The sequence below is a fragment of the Camelus ferus genome, chromosome 6, assembly GCF_009834535.1.
Source record: "Camelus ferus isolate YT-003-E chromosome 6, BCGSAC_Cfer_1.0, whole genome shotgun sequence".
Taxonomy (NCBI): Eukaryota; Metazoa; Chordata; class Mammalia; order Artiodactyla; family Camelidae; genus Camelus; species Camelus ferus.
Window position 1 is genome coordinate 44517120 of NC_045701.1, and position 15504 is coordinate 44532623.

The 15504-nt window shown below is 34.8% G+C and overlaps 1 long non-coding RNA gene across 11 annotated transcripts in view; it reads left to right on the forward strand.

The window, feature by feature from the left end:
• The window catches only part of LOC116664242, a 546043-nt gene that overhangs the window by 496977 nt on the left and 33562 nt on the right, over positions 1 to 15504 (forward strand). For 9 of the 11 annotated variants that reach the window (XR_004320646.1, XR_004320645.1, XR_004320651.1 and 6 more), the window contains 2 exons: positions 7741 to 7865; positions 9834 to 11204. The exons of 1 other annotated variant lie outside the window; for it this stretch is intronic. This is a non-coding gene — a long non-coding RNA (uncharacterized LOC116664242). Of the gene's footprint in view, positions 1 to 7740; positions 7866 to 9833; positions 11205 to 11377; positions 11958 to 15504 lie in introns of those variants that run through there. One more of the 11 variants, XR_004320649.1, reaches the window with a different exon arrangement.

Below are 15504 nucleotides of genomic sequence, written 5' to 3' on the forward strand. Positions count from 1 at the left end.
TGCAAAAGGTTTAACATTACCCCCAAATTCTCCTTGGCCTTTGTTGATAGCCTATTTATAATGTCATTGCAAGAATACTATTTCTTCACTACATTTTGGTATATTTTCAGATTTCTAGTTAAAAAAATGTGTGATGTCAGGGAGAAATCAAACTATTGTATGTTAAGTTGTTAAACTCAGATGATTCCAGGCTGTATGGAGCCAGCAATATCATTTTGGGCAGATGTCATGCTTCATTTGGGAAGCACGCAGGTGACTGTGTGGACTGACTCAGCGGTGTAATTGATATGTAACTGGAACCCTCCCAGTCTCTTCCCTTCAAATGTACTTGAAGAAGATCATTCTGGAAAGGTGGGACATACACTTTGGTTGCTCATATGATGAAACAATAAGGTTGTAGGCTTCTTGACATCAAGTAGTTACTTGGTCATTTGTTTTTAAATGTCAAATTACCTCAAATTTTCCTGTTTCCAATGTCACATCCTTTAACTTGTTCTCCCTACTGAGGGGCAATCACCAAAGTGATCTCTCTCAAAAAGCATATTTAATAATCTCATTTTCTAACTTAAAAGTTCTTCAATAACTAATAGTGACCTGCAGGACATGGTCCAAACTATTTCGTAGGATATCCAAGGCTTTCCAGCATCCCACCCCTTCCTTCTTTCTCATTTCCTTATCTTTTCCTTCTGGAAAAGTTTCAGAACTTTTCCTACTGGTCTTCTTGGGATATTGTATTTACCCACAGCAGCATCTATGTTTTTATTGCTTTTACTTGTTTCTCTCCTTCACAGTCTGCGATCTCCACAAGGACAGGAATTATGTCTTATGTCTTCCATCTCTATATCCTCTATGCATGGCTCCTTGGCTAACATGCAGTCATTAACAAGGAGTATTTCTGAATGACTCAGCTTGTGGTCCTGATATCTAGTTCCCTCTTTTTGTGCCTTCAGTGGTAGGCTGTGCCCTTGGCCATCCAGGTCCAGGTAATATTCTCAGTCTCCTTTCTAGTTAGGGATGGGCATAAGAAGACATTCTGAACAATGGGAAGTGAGTGGAAATGTTGGGTGCAATTTTAGTGTGAAATTAAATTTCTGAAAATGGAAACCTCTCACTTTCTCTTTCCCTTGCTGCAGGCTAGAAAGCAGATATAGGCTGGTGAGCCAGATTTAACTTTAGTTGAAAGAGCGTCATTCTAGAAAAGGTAGAACAGGTAGAAGGAACCTTGAAAAACTCCATGGAGTAAGCCCCCATGCTCTTCTTGGACTGCTTACACACCTTTGGGCATGAGGAAGAGATCTTCTTACTGCAGCTTAGCCTATATTCTGGCATATCTGGGTGTGCACTGGAGAGTTTATCTGTGTTACTTCTTTTGTGGGACTGAACAGAAGTTCATTCTATTTGTTGATTTTAATTATCTGCAGGAACCACTCTGCATCCTTCTCATTAAAGCAACTTCTTCAGGATTGATCTTTAAAACAGTCAAGGACTTAATTTTGGAGATAGAAAATTATTTACTCTCTTTGGAGTTTTTGCCATAGTTCTTGCTTATCTAGCATTAAACAGGAAAAAAAAAGTCCTTTAGCTAACACATCTGCAAATGACTAGGACTGAAGTGTTCTCTAGCATTCCCAAGTTACATCATACGCTCAGTTTTTCTCGGATCTTTACTCAAATGCTTTTTTAAAGCAAAATATCTTCACAGTGTGACTACGGTGGAGATTTAGAATAAATAACTTCCACTTAACAGGCTTGCTAGATTAATGGACATTGTTTTCTCTGTAGGCATGACGACTAAGGTTCATTGTATGTTGAATTTTTGATGATGCTGATGTACCACTATTCTTAACAAGAGTCAGCTATACCTGTTTCTAAACCTGTGAATGCCAGTTAGGAGCCTACATAACACACTGGTTAAAGCACTGACTCCAGAGTTAGACAATTCATATTTAAGTCGTGGGCTGCTATGTGCCAGTTGTATGGTCTTGAGAAAGTTACTTCTGTTTTGTAGTGCTTCCTCACTTAGTAAATGGGGATAATAACAGTAACTATGACTTCAGGTTCTTGTGGGGACCATTTGTGTAAATATAAATAAATCTCTAGAACAGTATAAAGAAGATTTGCTATGAAAAACTGGCAATAAGTAAAAACACTTAACAAATGTTAGCTAATTGTAATTACGTAATTTAACTATTATGTGAACTGATGAAATCTGATTATGCAAAGAAGTTGTTACAACTTTAGAAATTAAGTCCAATGCTTTGGAATCATTTCAAAGAGGTAAGTATCTCTCTCATAGACATAACACACATAAAAGATTAAGTCTGGTCAGGGAATTGTAACAGTTTTGGGAAAAAATAATGATATTCCATAAGGATTCTGCATTCAAGTTGCTTTGCAACTGATATTAAATAAACCCCAAAACGAATCAGAATAAGTGTTTTTTTTTTGTATAAGAAAGGGGACGAAGAATCTCACTCTGGGGAGTCATAACCAAAGAAAAGGTCTTGATCTTACTGCAAAGAATCAATAACAAATGTTCATTAATATGTTTTGGGTTATAGCAAAATTTTTAGGAAAGTATGTAGTTCTTTTTAAAACTTTATCTTACTAGCCAAATAGTTTATCAATCGAGTACTAGCGTTTCTGTGCTGTTCTCGTTTAAAATGACCCAATCTTATTCTCATTAACTCACCCAGTTCCTATTACTTTCCCCCAGCTCATTTCTGTTGCTTTACCTAAGCATAAAAGGGAAGATTCCTTTCCCAAAATTTTGTTTAAAAAGTCACATTTTTTTTCTTTTTCATTAGATAGGTTGCAATTTGAAGTGGATGATATTTTCATAGTTTAAATAATAAAATAATTAAGAAGGTAGTGACAACAATGGAGTAGATAGTCTGAATTTATTCAGGTATATAAGTGACCTACTGACCACTACAAATCTCTTCAACTTAAAATTCAAATCCATTTAATCTCTATTGTTATAAGAAGGGCAGAAAAAATATTTTCAGAAAATTCAAACTAGACTGTTAGTCTTCATGGCAATTGTAAGAATTCACACTAATTATTTTAAAATCAATTTTGTCCATTTCTTTAATGTATTATTGTTTGAAGAAGGATTTTTTAAAATTAATTTCCAGAAAAAATAAGTATGTGGGACTTGAGATTTAAAAATAAACATTTAAAAATTCCTTCTAATTTTATTACATCAGTGGGTTACAAACAAGTGTAAAATATTTCCTCCCATCTTTAGGGCAGTCTTTCTCTTGCTCATTATGTTAGCTTAATTTCCAGCTCCATGCCTGGCACATATTAGGTGCTTACTAAATACTTGTTGTATATATAAATGAATGATTGAATCAATTAATAAATGAAGATGTCACTGCTCTCACAGAGGTTACTATTTAGAAAAATATGAATATAAATAAAGATGAGAAGACTATTAAAAACAATTTAGGTCATAAATGGTAAGTAAAAAAAAGAAATGCTAGTATATATTCAATCAATCAATGTTGAACTATTTTGGAATAAATAACTAAGGGAGACTAGAGCTTTTCCTCTCTGGTGTACTAAAAAACAGAAGTTGTCATCAATTCATTACAACTGAGTTCCATAAAAGAAATGGTACCAGACAAATATCATACTTCATAGTGAAATGGCATATATATTTTCAATATTTTTAATTTTTTGGATTAAAATAAATTTTATTTTGTCATTAAATTGAATTAATGCATGTGAACCTTTCATTTAAAAAATTTCACATCAGATTAGATATCTAAATATTCAGGCATCTAAATAATTAAAAACATACTTGCCTACTGTTCAGTAGGCTAAAGGGAAATTAGGCAATCTAAAGCACTAAAAACTTAAACCTATCTACCTTCCATTAGTGATACCTGACTATGAAAATTTATATCCTTTATTAACAGATTTCCCTCAGAATCAAATTTTGCAATGGTCTTCTGGTCTTTACTTGGTTTTGGATGACTTCCAGAGTAACTACTGGAAAAGTGGTTTTAGACTCTATAGTGCCGATGCACACATCAGCAATGTTCTCTTCCCATGTATTTCATATGATAAAGGCAACCAGACAGACAATTAGTTTCTAATAAGTAGAGATCTGTTTGACATCTGTTCTGGCTGCCTTTTTTTTTTTTTCCCCCTTGTTTTGCTTGTTTGGATTCAGTTAGAAGCTACAGAGTTAGAAACTCTCTAAGCAAATGCATTTCTAATAAGCCGGAACCTCTTGCTTCACTGAATAGAGCAAACTGTCTTATTATAGTTTACAGTTTTTTGAATTTTGGTGAAGGGCAGTAGATTGTATACTTTGGTTTAACTCTTTTCTTATAGTTAATAATACTGTTTTTAAAGGGTTACAGTTACAAATGCAATTTGTAAAATGACAGTCCTCAGTTCTCAGCTTTCAAAGAAAATATTCACTTTTATACTGTTTATGGTAAGATGAAAATTTACTTTCAAATTTAAATTTTACATTACATGTTTTTCTAACTTTTGATATGTATGTAAGTTATTCATAGAAGGTGATAGTTATAGAGATATAACATCATATCAAAATTTACTTGGAAATCTTGTACTTGATGACAGTTCCAGGCATGGGACTACTGAATTTCAGAAACATTACCCTTTTTTTAATCAATGGTGAGTATGTGAGAATGTGGTGGCCAAAATACCTCCAATTTTTGACAAAACCAAAACACCAAAAACAAAACAATTGTGTTAAATATTTCTGTAAGAAGAAAAGGGGGTTCTTGATGATGCCTTTTTAAAACTATTTTAAGGTTTTGGGAGAAGTTGTGTATTTTTAAAAAGCTTTCAGCCAGAACTAAAGAAATGTTTGTGTATGCATCTCATCATCTCCTAACAAGTGTGCTGTTTCCCCTTTACTGTGCCAGGCTTTACAAGTCTAATACAGTGAGTTTGACAATGTGGCCAGATTTTTTCTTTGTTTCTTACTAAGGCTTCATAGGCTTTACCACTACCTGAAATAATGTATTTTCTGGTGATAAGAGGAGATTTAAGTTTTATTTTTCTTTAGAATAGTAGTAGGTAAAGAAGAGCATTTCTCAAGGTATATTGATAATTTTAACAATAAGCATTTGAATATGTCTCTGTCATGGATTCTAAACACATAATACACTCAAAATAAAAAGGCTATTGTCTGATTCATGTAATTAATGCCCACCTGCAGTGATAGCTGGGTTAAGACACTCTGATGAGCTTCCTAAGACTGCTGAGCTCACAGAATTTTAGAATCTCTACTTAGGACATATCTAAGGTAATTCAGGAAGGAATAATTGGTAGAGAAACTGCATGATGAGTTCAAGACCTTTATTATTTATCCATACCAGGTATTTGCCCAAAGAGGATAGTTTTGGGACATTTTAATGTTGTGTAAGAATACAGGTGTTATTTTGTTTTGGAGAATCTTCAAGTAACCATTGTGTCCAAATGAGAATGCTCATAATTAGCTTTGATTCCTCCTTTCTCATCAGTTATAACTAATAATCCTATTAGTTTTACTTCTATTTTATCTTTACTTAAACTCCCTTTATTTCCAGTATCTTTGTTTTTACAATCTCAAGCCTGCCGCATAGTCTTGCAGAGATTATTTTCCGAGTCGTTTCCTATCACTTCCCTTTTTCAAATATGCAATATGTCTATTTCATGCTTTGCTACTAGAATAATCAAAAAATAAATTACCATGTAACCGTCATACTCAAAGATTTGGGGAGTTTTATGGTAATATTCCAGATCATGGTTTTGGAGGAGAAATTTAATAAATTTAATCCTAATTTTGTGGATATTTAAACTCCCTAAGCTGGAAACTTCTGCATTCAACTCCAACATGTAAAGAGCTTATTACAACAAGAAAAAAGCTGAATTAGACAAAAGTTAACTACTTTTCTTGGACCTATCACAAAACTGAGATCACAAGGCAAACCAACACCAGGAAATACGGAGAGACGGGCAAATCTATAGGTTCACAGCTGAGACACACTTTCCTGGATGGAGCAGAAGCCACTGAAGAAATAAAGTGATGTTGATCCTTTAACAGAAACTGAGACAAATTGCTGGAGACGAGTGAGGATTATTAGTATGAGAGTAAGAAACAATTTGGTACCACAGCCTTAGGAGATCTTTACTTTTGTGTGTTTTAACTCCAGGAACCCTACCAGGTTCTTACTGTGAAGATCTGATTAAGATCCCCTAGTGATGCTGGCAGGGGGCGAAAAGTAAGCAAGTGAGAAATGCCTAGAGCATTCTCCATAACAAAGGCTTGCTGTAAGGGTGAAAGCAGCTTTCCTTCTTCCACACCTTACCACTGTATCAGCAGGGCTCCAGGAGAATAACTTTGCATTACAGCTGAAAGAAATGACACAAATGAAGAAAGAATCAATGAACTTGAAGATAGATCCATATGAAGTCACCAAACTGAAATGCAAAGAAAAAAAAAATGAAAACAAAACATTCAGGTCAATTTAAAACAGCATCCTGAAAAAAGCCAGAGGAAAAAGATATCTATGAAGATACAAGTTTAAGAATTACAGCAAATTTCTCAACATAAACCGTATGAGCAAGAAGAGAGAGGAGTAAAATATTTAAAATTTTGAAAGGAAAAAACCCACCAATCTAGGGGTCTAATCTACTGACATTCATTATTCTTCAAAACTGCAGGAGATTAAAGACTTTCTGAGACAAAACAACAGGGTGTTTATTATCACTGGACCTGCCCTGCAAGAAATGTTAGTTATTCAAGGAGAAGATGACAGAGATGAGAAAAATTTAATTTTCTAAATATACTAGAAAATAGATTCTCAGGGTGGAAAAACAACAACAACAAATATGTTGTGTACAAGAAACTCACTTTAAATATAAAGACTCAGGCTCAAAGCAAAGGGAAAGGGGTGATATATTACCATAAAACAGCTGGAGTAGCTATGTTCCTTGCAGAAAAAATAGACTTTAGAAGTGTATCAAGGATAAAGAGTATTTCATAATGATAAGAGTTAATTCTCCAAGATGTAACAAGTCTTTAAGGGTGTGCACCAAAACTCAAGCCTGTCCCTCATATGTAAAGCAGGAAACACCCATTAGAGGATTTTGTAATATCAGAAAATATGTAAAGTGACCATTCGATGGTCAACGTATCTTACTGTTTCTTAGTAAGGTATACTTGCCATTGATGATCTGTCTCCACTTTTATTTCCACTGTTATTAACTGCTCTCCCAAACCTGCTTCCTGCAGCCATGCTGATTGTCAGTGGTTTCATGAATAAACTGCTCCTCTTGCTCAGCTATTTACTTTTCCCATGTACAGGTGTCCTTCAGTACCACAGGGGACTGATTGTACCAAAGTCTACGGGTACTCAAGTCCTTTATATGAAATGGCCATAGTGCAATGACTACACTGTCAGTTAGCTATCAGTGTGTCACCAATGGATGTAGAGATCTAATTGTACATTTATTGAAAAAATTCGTGTGTAAGTGGACCTGCACAGTTCAAACCCATACTGTTCAAGGGCCAACTGTAATTTCTTCTGAGTGGAAAGTTCCTCCCTGTCACCAAACTCAGACTGTTCACCTTATAGAATCTTCACAAACTTGTAACAAATTGATACCGTATTAATTGCTATGTTCTCACTGTTTTCATATAAATTGTAAACTGTAATAGAATTTATTTCATTGAATTATGTATCATATCTTTTCCTCCCCTTGTAATAGGAAATCCTGCTATAAAGGGACTGCACAGTATTTCATTTTTACCCTCTGTACTTACCAAAACAACTTGCACAGGGCAGTGCTTAATAATGAAGGGTCACCAGATTACTCATCATTCTCAGAATAAGGTATTTACATTTTTTTTGTACCTTTGCATGGGTTATTTTTCTCTAATTTGGATCTGTTTCCTCTCTATGGCTGATAAACTTAGTCATAATTCATGATCTTGCTCAACTATAACATTCTTATAATTTCTTTGTATGTTTTATAATTTTAGCTTCCATGTTTAGGTTTTTGATCCATCTCAGATCAATTTTTTTGTGCCTCATGTGTGAAGGGGCAGAGATTTATTTTCTCCCCTATTCTTTATTCCATTGCTTAAATACACCATTTGCTGAAAAGGTTTTTCTTTTCCTGTTGAATTACTTTGTTGCCTGTCAAAAATCTTTTGATTGTAATTATATAGAGCTATTTCTGGAATCTCTTTTGTTCCACTGATCTATTTGTCTATTTTATGCCAACACCACAGATGTGGTTAGCGTAGCTTTATAGTAAATCTTCTGCAAGTCATAAATTCTCTGATTTTATTTTCCTTTTTCAGTAACATTTGACTTTTCTATCAAGGTCCTTTGCATTTCCATATAAATTTCAGCATTAGTTTGCCAGTAATCACAGAAAAGCCTGTTAGAATACAACTATAATCAATATTCTATCTTTGATTAATTTGAAGAAAACTAGTATCTTTACAATTTTTATTGAGGTCCTCTCAAATTTCTTTCAAAGGTCTGTAGTTTTCAGAGTAGAGGTCTTGCTGAGCTTTCATTACATAATATCCTGAGGTGTTTAACTTTTTATATTGTAAATGACATGGATTTTTAAATTTCATTTTCCAATTGCTTGCTGCCATTTTATAGAATATAATTGATTTTTATATTGATCTTGAATCCCAAGACCTTGCTGAATTCACCTATTATATCTAGTATGTTTTATTACCTATGGAAAAGTTTTACTTTTCTTTCTCCCTCCTTCTCTCCCTACCCTCTCCCTCCCTTTTTCCCTCAGTGCCCTTGCTAATAAGACCTCTAGCACAAAACACAGAATTGAATAAAAATGGTGAAAAAATACAGAGCCTTTCCTTCTCCCCAAATCTTAGTGGTGGTAAGGCACGTCTGATATTTTATCAACAAATTTATGTCAGCTGGAAGTTTTTCAGATTTTTTTTTGATTCAGGGCATTTTCTTCTATTTCTAGATCCTGAGTTTTATTTTGTTTTTGTTTTTGTTTTTTTTTTAACTCAATGAATGTTAGATTTTATCTAATACTTTTTTTGGCCTCTGTTAAGATAACCATATGACTTACCTCCTTTATTCTTTTTAATGTAATGGATTACATTCATTGATTTCTAAATGTTAATATAACCTTGAATTCCTTGAGTAAATTCTACTTAGCCATTTTAGATTTTCTAATTACAGATATTTTACATTGCCTGATAGTTTCACACAGATAACTGTCATTCTGATTGGTTGTTTTTACATATTTTTTTCCTAATTCTGTTAGTGTAATCTCTATCAATCTGTCTTTAAATTCACTGATCATTTCTTGTGCAATGAGTTAATTCTACTATTTGAGTATTAGGCCCATTTTGTATGGCAAATTCTATAATTATATACTTCAGTAGTTTTCTCTGCTGAGATCTCCTGTTAATTCATACTTTGTTCCTATACATCTTTAAAATAACTATCAAGTTCATATTTACCAGTGACAATATCTAGCTCATTTGTGAGCTTTTCTCTTGGTTGTAGGGTCCAATTTTTGCTTCTTCATATCATTCTTTTACTGCAAGTCAGCCACTTTATGTAGAAGAGCCTTGGATATTGGGAAACATTATTGTTTTGTTTTCTTAGAGAATGCAAGTTCTTATGTGTGTGTTTGGTAGCTAAAATGAAAGTGATCATTAAAATTTTACAAACTGTTTAATAACTTAAGATATAAGGACAACTTGGTTCAGTGCTTTTATAGCACTATGTAAGCGGCCATTCCTGAATAACATGAGTTTAGAGATATTTGGTTTTATAATGTCATCTTCTCTATTTTAGAAACAAAGAAGTATAAGAAACAGGAATGCAAGCTCTACATTTGATTGGAATAAAGACATCTGTGTCCTTAACAATCAGATATCCGGAAGGGCTGCCACAGGGGTAGGAAGAATGTTGAATAGGGCTTTTATGCCTACAATTCTTGGATTGCTGACTGAGCAAAGTTCTTACTCTGAGGAGAGAAACAACAATCTTTGTTTTGTGAAATGGGCATGGGTTTCACAGGCAGGGGCTTCATTTCTGCCCCCCTCCCCTCGCCACAGAATAACAGGGAAGGCGAAAATAAGTGCGTTGAAAATGTGGCATGGCAAGAGCTCTTATTTGCAGCACTGTAGCAGGAGACCTCTTTTTAATAGGAAAAAGTTAAAAAAAAAAAACCAAAACATGGACATGAAGACAATGTATGTCCTAACCCAGGGCGAATTCTTGCTACTTTGTAAACTTGTTCTAGTGTCTATCTAATAAGTACCTCAGATATATTGATGGAGAGATATTTCTTTTCATTTGAAGACAAGTAATAAAAGCCATCAGTGCAAATATACTACTTGGAAAAAGGAGAAAAGGGCAAGAATGAAACATATAACAAAATGAATGATGGGTAAAGAAAACTCACCCAAAAGACTTGTCAATGATCTGATAAACTGATTTAAAACACCAGCAAGAATGAGCACAAGTTAATAAAACAAGCATGAACTCACGGCTGAGAAATAAAAGCTCAAGGGCATAGGGTGAGACCACAGATGCAGAAGCAGCATGAGACACAGAAGCCGGGGAGCACGGAGAAGGAAGATAAAGTAATCACAGAAGCAAAGTTACCACTGGCAATCGCATGTATGAAGATAAATATTTGTGGGAAATATAATAAAAGTCATGAAGGACAGGATTTTTCTTAAAAAGTGAGTAAAAAGAAATAAAAATGAATAAGTAATTTTAAGGATCAGAAATAAACCAATGTCTGTGGAACAGAGGATCCTACATTAACCATAATTAGTGTCCCTGAAGAAGAAAGCAAAAATTAGAAGAGGAAATAAACATTTAATAACATATTTCCAGGGGAATTTCCACAAATAAAAGAAGACTTGAATTTACAGCTTGAAATGATTTCCTGTGTCCCAGGGAAAAATTCACATGTAATGATTAACTATGAGACAAAGCCTGATGATTATTTTTTTCAAATATAAAATACAATTCCTTTTGTATCTGGGCAAAGTGATCAAGATACCAATAGGGAAATGGGAGGTACAAACTACTGAGTGTAAGATTGGCTTGAGGATGTACTGTACAACTTGGGGAATATGGCCAACATTTTGTAATAATTGTAACTGGTAAGTAATCTTTAAAAGTTGTATAAAGAATTTAAAAATAACATGGTTAGTGGATCTTATAAAACACATTCCACACAGGATGTGGAATGATGCCCCTATATTACTCAGCAAAAACATGACCTAAAATTCTGATGCACAGCCAAATCATTATTTAACTCTAGGAGATATATGTATGTAATTTTCACATGTGCAAGAATTAAATGATGGTTGTTTCCACAGACACTACTTGAAGAAACTATTCCTCAGCCAAAGGAGAGAAAAATGAATAAATAATAAGGAAAGGACTGGTGCTCAACCTTTAACCCATTTCCTGAAAGGGTAGAGATGGAAACAAATGTGAGTTACTCCACAAAATTGGAAATAAAGTTATATATTGTATATAGATGATTAGATTGCTTCCTAGGAAATTCGGAGAAATCAAAAAAACTATGGGAGAATTTGGGTAGTTACCAAATTACAAAATTAATAAATGTCAACAGTCTTTCTCTATAAAAAGTATTTTAAATAATGGAACACATGGATATATTTGCAAGCACAAAGGAAATGATGAAGTAGCTAGGAATAAAATGACATAAAAATGTGTAAGATGTGTATGAAGAAAACCTAAATTACTACTCACAAAGAATTAGTAGATAGGCATATACCTGTTAAGGATAGAGAGATTCAATAGTATGATATAGATGTTCCTACATTAGTCCATGAAAGATAGAAATAGAAAGTGAACTTTTTTTTAAAAAAAGAAAGGCTCATAATATTTGAATGGCAAAACAAGCAATATTCTATAAAGAAAAACAAAAAACAAAACAAGTACTCCCAAATAAGAGCAGATATTATCAATCTAAAGAAATGAAAAGCATATGGTACTTATAAGACAGGTTCATCAAAGGAAAATAATAGGGGGGTCTGTAAATAGATCAAAGCCACACAGGAATTCACTTTATTATAAAGTCAGCCATGTCTATTATTCTGAAAAAAAGTATTATTCAATAAATGATGTGGCTATCACCAATTTAATGCTTATCTCATCCTTTATGCAATGAAGAATTTCCAGAAAAATCCAAAACCCTAAAATGTCTAGGTCATATGATGAAGGATTTTCTCCCATAATTTGAGTAAAATACAGAATTTTAAAATTACTGATATATTTAAATGTTTAATATGTAAAAAGAAAAAAAAACTCTGCATGTCAAAATTCTACTTATATTCAAAGATGGCACAGTGGTAGGACCATGAGCTCATGACTACAACAAAACCACAACCGAATGCTAAACAACCATCAAAAACAAAAAAGACTGGAACCTAGCAAAAAAGATCTTATGCAACTGGAAACATAAAGAGGGAACCACAGCAAGACAGTAGAAGGAGCATGCTTGCAGCATAATTGGGTCCCATACTCCCCAGGTGGGTGACCCACAAGCTGAAGAATAGCTAAGGCGCAGAGGCCCTCCCACTGGAGTGAGAGCTCTAAGCCCCATGTCAGGCTCCCCAGCCAGGGTGCCAGCATTGGGAAGAGGAGAAGACCCCAGGACATCTGGTTTTGAAGGCCAGGGGGCTTGGCTCTGGGAGCTCCAGGGGATTAGGGGAAATGGAGACTCCATTTGCTTGGGAAGCGTACACAGAAACTTGTGTGTGCCAGGTCCAAGGGCAGAGGCAGTGATTTCATAGGAACCTGGGCCAGATCTGCCTGCTGGTTTTGGAACGTCTCCTGGGGCCATGGGGACATTCCAGGAGTATTCATCTACATGAGCTTTCCTGGAGGTTGACATCTTGATTGGATCATTAGCACCAAGACCTAGCCCCACCCAACAGACTGTAGGAAAGCCTCAGGCAAGACAATATACAGGGTGGGAACACAGTCCCACCCATCAGCAGACTTCCTAAGCCACAAAGACCTCTAGACATGGCCCTACCCACCAGAGGTCCAGGACCAGCAGTGGGCAGGCACCATATTCTCCTTCCAGGAAACCTGCATAAACCTCTAGTCTAGCCTCAACCACCAGGGGGCAGATACAAGAAAAAAGAAAACAATAATCCCAAAGCCTGTGGAAGGAATCCACAAACGCACAGAAAGACGATATGAGGCAGCAAAGGAATATCTTCCAGGCCAAGGCACAAAATAAAATCCCAGAAGAAGAAATAAATGATGAGGAGATAGGCAGTTTATATGAGAAAGAGTTTAAAGTAATGATGGGAAAGATGTTCAGAGAACTCAAGAGGAGTACAGATACACAGAGTGAAGTTTTTAGCAAAGAGTTGGAAAATACAAAGAATACCCAAACAGAGTTGAAGAATAAAATCACTGAAATGAACAAGACCCTAGAAGGATCCAAGAACAGACTAAATGAGGCAGAAGAACGGATCAATGAGTAAAAGACAGATTAGTGGAAATCACTACTGCAGAACAGAAAAAAGAATGAAAAGAAATGAGGATAGTTTAAGAGAACTCTAGGACAACATGAAGTGCACTGGTATTTTTATTATAGGGGTCCCAGAAAGAGAAGACAGAGAGAAAGGATCTGAGAAAATTTTTGGAGAGATAATAACCAAAAACTTCCACAACTTGGGAAAGGAAACAGTCACCCAAGTCCAAGATGCACAGAGTTCCATGCAGGATCAACCCAAAGAGGAACACACCAAGGCACATAGTCATTAAATTGACAACAATTAAGGATAAGGAGCAAATATTAAAATTAACAAGAGAAAGGCAACAAATAACATACAAGGGAACTCCCATAAGGTTATCAGCTGATTTTTCAGCAGAAACTCTACAGGCCAGAAGGGAGTGGCATGATATATTTAAAGCGATGAAAGGGGAAAACTTAAAACCAAGAATACTCTATCCAGCAAGGCTCTAATTCAGACTTGATGGAGAAATCAAAAGCTTCAGAGGTAAACAAAAGCTAAAAGAATTCAGCACCACCAAACCAGCTTTAAAACAATTGTTAAAGGACCTTCTCTAGTTATCAAACCATAAGAAAAGAGAACAAAAAGAAGAAAGAGAGGAAAAGAAAATAGAGACCTACAAAAGATTGCTTTGGCTGTTCAGGGTCTTTTGTGGTTCTTTATAAATTTTGGAATTGTTTTAGCTTTGTGAGGAATGCCATGACTATTTTGATGAGGGTTGCATTGGATCTGTAGATTGCTTTGTGTAGTGTGGCCATTTGGATATTGTTGATTCTTCCCATCCAAGAGCACAAGAAATCTTTCCATTTCTTTGTGTCATTTTGGTTTCCATAGTATAGGTAACCTCCTTGGTTAAGTTTATTTCTAGGTATTTTGTTGTTTTTGATGTAATGGAAATGTCTCCGCCAGTTACGAAATTCTGGTTTTTGAAGTGGGAAAAAAAAAGTGAATGAAGGGCTGCAAAGGGCAAAATATTCTTCTTTCTTATGGGTGAGTTGTTTTTATATCTGTATCTATATCTGTGTATCTATATATATATACACACACAACACACACGCACACATATATATACACACACTGCATCTCCATTATCTATTCAACTATTTATGTGCACTTAGGATGCATCCATATCTTGGCAATGACAAATGTTGCTGTCAATAACTGGGTGTTTGTATCTTTCTGAGTTAATTCTTATTTTGTGGTTGGCTTTATTCCTTTGATAACTATGTAAGTTTAAAATGCTAAAGCTCTAAACATTCTTAGAAACAATGAATAGTACATATATATACATTTAAAAATATATGTGCAGTAAAAAAAAAAAAATCTATCAAGCCATGAAAGACATAGAAGAAACTTAAAAGATATATTACTAAAGAAAGAACCCAGTCTGAAAAGGCTACACACTGTATAATTCCAACCAAATGACATTCTGGAAAAGGCACAGCTACAAAAACAATAAAATGATCGTGGTTTCCAGGGGTTTGGGGAGAGGGAGGGAAGGAGGAATGAACAGATGGAGCCCAAGGGATTTTTAGGGCAATGAAATTATTCTGTATGATACTATAGTGGCTACATGTCATTAAGCTTTTGTCAAAACCCATGGAATGTACAACATCAAGAGTGAACCCTAATGTAAACTATGGACTTTGATGATAATGTGCCCATGTTGGTTTATCAATTGTACCAAATATGCCTCACTGATGAGGGATATTGAAGGTAGGGAAGTATATATGTGTGGATGGGGAGGGCTATGTGGGAACTCTGTATTTTCTGCTCAATTCTGTTGTGAACCTGAAACTGCTCTAAAGAATAAAGTCTATTGAAAAAAAAACTTAATTACAATTATTAAAAATTATGTTGTCTCTCCTGTATTATCTGTGTTTCTACAAGCATTAGTTCTTATTTGTTCAACTGGATATTTGCATTGCATTCACTGGTTTCCT